Source organism: Triticum urartu, chromosome 4A, assembly GCF_056163025.1.
Source record: "Triticum urartu cultivar PI428250 chromosome 4A, HENAU_Tu73, whole genome shotgun sequence".
NCBI classification, from domain to species: domain Eukaryota; kingdom Viridiplantae; phylum Streptophyta; class Magnoliopsida; order Poales; family Poaceae; genus Triticum; species Triticum urartu.
Genome location: NC_141876.1, coordinates 604,003,345 through 604,009,344, shown reverse-complemented (window position 1 = coordinate 604,009,344; position 6,000 = coordinate 604,003,345).

Sequence of the window (6,000 nt, the reverse complement as noted above, 5' to 3'; positions counted from 1 at the left end):
GAATAATAGCACTTACACCTAAGTTGGACAGGAAGATGTGAAAATTGTGTTTGTCTTCACAATAATCTTCCCATGATGGGAATATATGCGCGTAGTCCCTAACAACATTGAAAGCATTGTCTTTTAAACTGGGAATAAATGGAATGGGGTTCCAATCTGCAGGAATTGGCCGTCTCTGCAGTTGGGATAGGTCTTCGGCCGGTGGACTTGCTGTACTTTTTGCTGGAATGGGATTTTTCTGTGGTACAGCTGGTGCTATGGAAAATTAAGTTGGTATACCTTTTGCTGGAGTGTAGGTCCTGTGTGGTGGGGCTAGTGGTGTGGCCAGTGAAGTATGAGTACAGTCTGCTGGAGTCGGCCCTACGTTTTGTGTCACTGGTTGTACAGCCAATATGGTGCTGTCTGATTTCTCCGACACCACCACGTTTTTCAAGGACTTTGCTGGTGCTCCTTCAGGTTCGTCAATCACCCTCTTCCTTTTTGATGTCTGATGCACAAGAATAGCATTTGAGTGGAAAAACATGGTATGATGACAGATGGAGTATGTATTGATAATGGATGGGCATGGCATCTCGACATATATGATGAGTAAACTAAGCGGATGGCGGTGCAACAAAGTAGAAGAAATGCAAGACAACATATGCAAGATACCCGCAATCAATAAAACATTGCGAAATTAGAACAGGCACGTTGATGGGTGAACAGGATAGGCCATCTGCCTTTGACTCCTCGAGGTTAGAATAGTCATTAGGATCATATTCTAAACAAGAATCAACAGGTGGGGAGCATATGAGTTTCATTACATCCAGAATGGCACTCAATGCCTTGGTGCCAAGTTTGTAAGTCATTGCAGTGTTTAGCTTCAAGAGTGGACTGCTGCTAGTGCGACACAAAGCAGCTACATAGATCATAGTGTAGATATAACGGGAAAACCTTAAGCATCAGAGTAAAATCAGCAAAGTGGAACTTGCTGGAATATATGTGCTAGTATTGCCGGTACGGCTAGAAAGGCTTCGGATACCAGCTCTCTTCAAGTGAAGGTGCGGTACTGTTAATATCAGTGTAACTCTCAAAGGCGACACAGCTCCCCGCATTTCCTTGCTATTCTTATAGGATTCAAGTGGGCAGGCCACTACAAATCCTATTCCTATGTTTACAAGATCCTACGAATCAAAGAGGCTCAAAGTGTCCATCACAACCGACCATATAGACCTCTACACTGCAAATGTCACTGCTCATCTTCAGTACAAGGAACATACTATACTACTATCATACTCCCTCCGTTCCAAAATATAAGTCTCGGTAGAGATTTCCACTATGGATCACATACAGATGTATCCAGGTACATTTAGAGTGTAGGTTCTTCACTCATTTTGCTCCATATGTAGTCCATGGTGGAATCTATACAAAGACTTGTATTTAGGAACGGAGAGAGTACATATTAAAGAAGAACGAAAGAGGAACATGCACTACAAAAAAAACACACATCCGTGACATTTTGGGCTGAACGAATTTTTTTCCTGTCATACATATGACACTTCTATAACGATAATTGTGAAAAAACCCGGTGTCATCGTAGATGTGGTGGGATCCTACTTCTATAACAAAAAATCATGACAGAAAATGGGCTTTTCATCCTAGGCGGGCCGGAGACGCAGCTGCATGACATTCTTTGGGCCGTCCATGACGGAAAAAACCGTGGTAGAAGCGAGGGGCAGGAAAATTTAGGGGAGCTCCCGGTTACGGTGGGAGGTCGGCAGCCGAGCGATGTGCGTTTCTCTCGTACACGTACGCGCGTATGTGCGAGGCATTGGCTCTAACTGAACCCGAGCGAGGCGTTGGGCTCTAACTGAACCCGAGCGATTGCACTGCAGGCTACGCGTTACTGAACCCGACCGATCGATCGATGGCTATTAACTGAACCCGATCGAGCGATTCCTTCACTACTGCTGCTAACTGAAGCCGATCGATGGGATGAACAGTGAGCGTTGCGAGGGGGTTTGGATGAACAGTGAGCGGTGGCGTTGCTTCTGGATGAACAGGACCCCGTGGTGTGGTGGAGGGATGGATGAACAGTAGACGGTGGAGGGGTGCTCGTGGAGGGGTGGATGAACAGGACCCCGTGGTGTGGAGGGCTGGATGAATAGTAGACGATGGAGGGGTGCCCGTGGAGGGGTGTTTGAACAGGACCCCGTGGTGTGGAGGGCTGGATGAACAGTAGACGGTGGAGGGGTGGTTGAACAGTAGCCGGTGGAGTAGCCCGCGGTGGAGGCTGGATGAACAGGAGCCCGTGGAGGCTGGATGAACAGGAGCCCATGGAGGCTGGAGGAGGTCAACGGTGGAGATGAACACTATCCCGTGGAGTCCCGTTTTGCGGTACGCCACACCCCTCCCGATGAACAGGACACCCGTTTCGACCGTAGCGCTCCAACACAAGTCCGTTTCGTCCATTTTGCGGTACGCCACACCCCTCCCGATCAACAGGACCCCCGTTTCGACCGTAGGAGGTCGTTTCGTCCGTTTTGCGGTACGCCACACCCCTCCCGATCAACAGGACCCCGTTCCGAACGTAGGAGGTCCGTTTCCTCCGTTGTGCGGTACGCCAGGCCTCGTTTCCATCGCCTGTTCTGTCCAAGCCCTCCCGATGAACACGACCACGCATTCCGTTCCGACCCAGCCGGTTGGCTCCCACACATTCCGTTGACTCCTGATGAACACGAGGCATTCTGTTGCCTCCCCATGAACACGACACATTCCGTTGCCTCCCCATGAACACGACGCATTCCGTTGCCTCCCCATTAACACGACGACGATGCTATTTCTCCGTTCTGACCCAGCCATGTATATGAGCCCTGGCCGTACGTATGCGCGAGTAGGTGTTCCAGACCCTGCCCATATGTACGTACGTGGCCGTATTTTCTTTCTTGCACCCTGGCCGTTGTATGTACGTGTACATGCTACGTGCGTGCCTCTACTACGACACGTACGCGCCTCTACTACGACACATGCGCGCCTCTACATCCACCAGTATATATGTACGTACACGTTCGCGACCAGAATGACAACGCTACGTACGCTTCAACCAGGTGGGTCCCGACTGTCAGGCACTTCCTTGCGTGCGAAGATGTAGCTGGTGGGTCCCAGCAGTTAGGGGGGCGAAATACGGTGGCCCGTCCGGTGGGTCCCCGCTGTCAGGTGGAGGAATAATTATTTTGCACGTAATAAGGAGGCACTTCCTTGCTGTGGCCGTGGACCCAGCTATCAGCCTCTCCACGTACAATCCATGTCCGATGGAAGCCGTTCCTTGACCACGTTGACCATGCCGCGCCAAGAGCACCAGGGCGGTGGACGACGGCGAGGCCTACGAAGGGGACGACGCGGAGCCGGGGAAGACGCGGCAGTGGATGCCCATGCGTAGAGGAGTACGAGGGTTCACTGGTTCGCTGCGGTGTGAGGCTGCCGTCGCCGCAGAATAATAGGGGGTGTGGGTGAGTAGAGGGATGGCCTGGCCAGCGGTGGGAGTAGTAGGGGGCGGTGAAGCCTCCGTCGCATCACAGCCAGCCATGGGAGGCAGGAGCACGAGGCACGACCGGCGCTGGTTTGGGCGGCTGGAGCAAGAAGACCAGAGGTTGAAGAAGCACTACGGCCGTTGGATGGACATCGTACAGTCACTTGAGCTAGAATCGTGCATATTGACTAAGTTGACAAAGCCCTCCGTCCCCGTCAACTTAGTAGGCCCACAAGTCAGCCTGCCACTATACTGGGTCCCAGCTAACAGGGGGAGTATTCATTTTTTTGTGCGTAATAAGGAGACACTTCCTTGCGTGTGAAGATATAGCTGCTGGGTCCGAGCTGTCAGTGGCGGTAACGTTTTTTCGCGAAATACAGAGGCCCTTTCGGTGGATCCCTGATGACAGGTGGAGGAATCATTATTTTGTGAAAGTGCGTTATATCGACTAGAGGTGGGGGTGAATAGGAGATTTTTATGAATTCTTCACTAAGGAATTTGCCGGTGAGGAAATTCCTAAATGAAGAACTACTTGCAGCGGAATAAGTACTCAGAAGTAAACATAACAGAACACAAGCATAGTCATCATGATGAAATGAAGACTAACACAGAGTACAGAAAGCGTAAACACAGGATAGCACAAGATGAAGACAATCAGACTGAGGAAATAGAACTGAGGAAATTGAGAAAGTCTTCAGTCAAAGTCTTCAAACACAGATATGAACAAACACGCAACACAGTAATGAGGAAATGAAAGTGTTGAGGAAATAGAACCAGTTGGCTTGGTGAAGACAATGATTTGGTAGAACAGTTCCAACTGCTATCTCAGTTGTACATCTGGTTGGAGCGGCTGAGTATTTAAACTCGAGGACACCCAGTCCCGGACACACAGTCCTCATCGTATTCTCCTTGAGCTAAGGACACACAGTCCTCGCCCAATCACTCGTGGTAAGTCTTCAGGTGACTTCCGAACCTTCAGAAACTCGGTCACTCGGCGATCCACAATTCCTCTTGGATGCTCTAGACCATGATGCCTAACCGTCTGGAAGAAGCACAGTCTTCAAAGGTAACAAGCGTCGGATCCACGCAGGATCAATCTCTTCAGTGATGCTCAATCACTTTGGGTTTGTAGGTTTTTGGGTTTGGGTTTGGATTTTCCTCACTTGATGATTTTCGCTCAAAGTCCTCGGAGGATGGGATGCTCTCAAATGACAAGTGTCAGTTTCTCTCGGAGCAGCCAACCAGCTAGTGGTTCTAGGGGGTGGCTATTTATAGCCTAGGGAGCAGCCCGACATGATAAGACATAAATGCCCTTCAATGATATGACCGTTGGATGGATAAGATATTTTGGGACAGCTGGCGCGTAGCACAGCAACGGTTGGAAATTTGAAGTGCAAATTCCTTAGAGCTATCATGTTCCTCACTGTGTAGGCAATCCGCACTGGCGAATTCCTAACTCTTCAGTCAGGAAAAATTCCTCCGTGACCAGAAGAACTGCGTCTCTGTCACTGAAGAAATTGACTGAACTGTATGAGATTTCCAATGGCTTCACTTGAAGGGATTGGTAGGTGTAGGATTTTGAGTTGAGCATCACATGGAAATTTTCTCCTTAGTATTTCCTCGACCCCCTTTAATAGTACGGTGTTTCCTATGACTCAAGATAGAGAAAATGAAACTACGAAAACAAAAGTCTTCACGCTTCATGTTCCTCAAATGAATACCAAGTCTTCAAGGTTACACCAATTTCTTCACTTTCAAAGTCTTCAGAAAGACTTTAGAGTATCAAAGTCTTCAGTCGAAGAACTTCATTTTTAGGGGTCGACTTTCTCTATAAATATCAAACTCCTCATAGACTTATAGACCTGTGTACACTCATAAACACATTAGATTCTTAACCTATAAGTCTTCAATACACCAAAATCACTAAGGGGCACTAGATGCACTTACAATCTCCCCCTTTTTGGTGATTGATGACAATATAGGTTAAGTTTTCAACGGGGATAAATATATGAAGTGTAAATACTGATATTGAGGAATTTGATTGCAAGATATAGCGGAACTCCCCCTGAAGATGTGCATAGTGAGGAATTAGCTTTTGAAGCAATGCACACTTGAAGAATTGAATCATGGAGGTCTCCCCCTATATCTTGTAATTCATACACGCATTTGATATATACACTAGTAGAAAAAGGGGCTATGGTCCAGGCCGCCTCAGCCCATTAGTCCCGGTTCAGTCTTGAACCGGGACCAATGTGGGCATTGGTCCCGGTTCGTGAGCCCAGGGGGCCGGCCGGGCCACGTGGGCCATTGGTCCTGGTTCGTCTGGACCTTTTGGTCCCGGTTGGTGGGACGAACCGGGACCAAAGGGCCTCCCTCCTGGCCCACCACCATTGGTCCCGGTTGGTGGCTTGAACCGGGACCAAAGGCTCCCCTTTAGTCCCGGTTCATGCCACGAACCGGGACCAATGAATTGCCTATATATACCCCCTCGC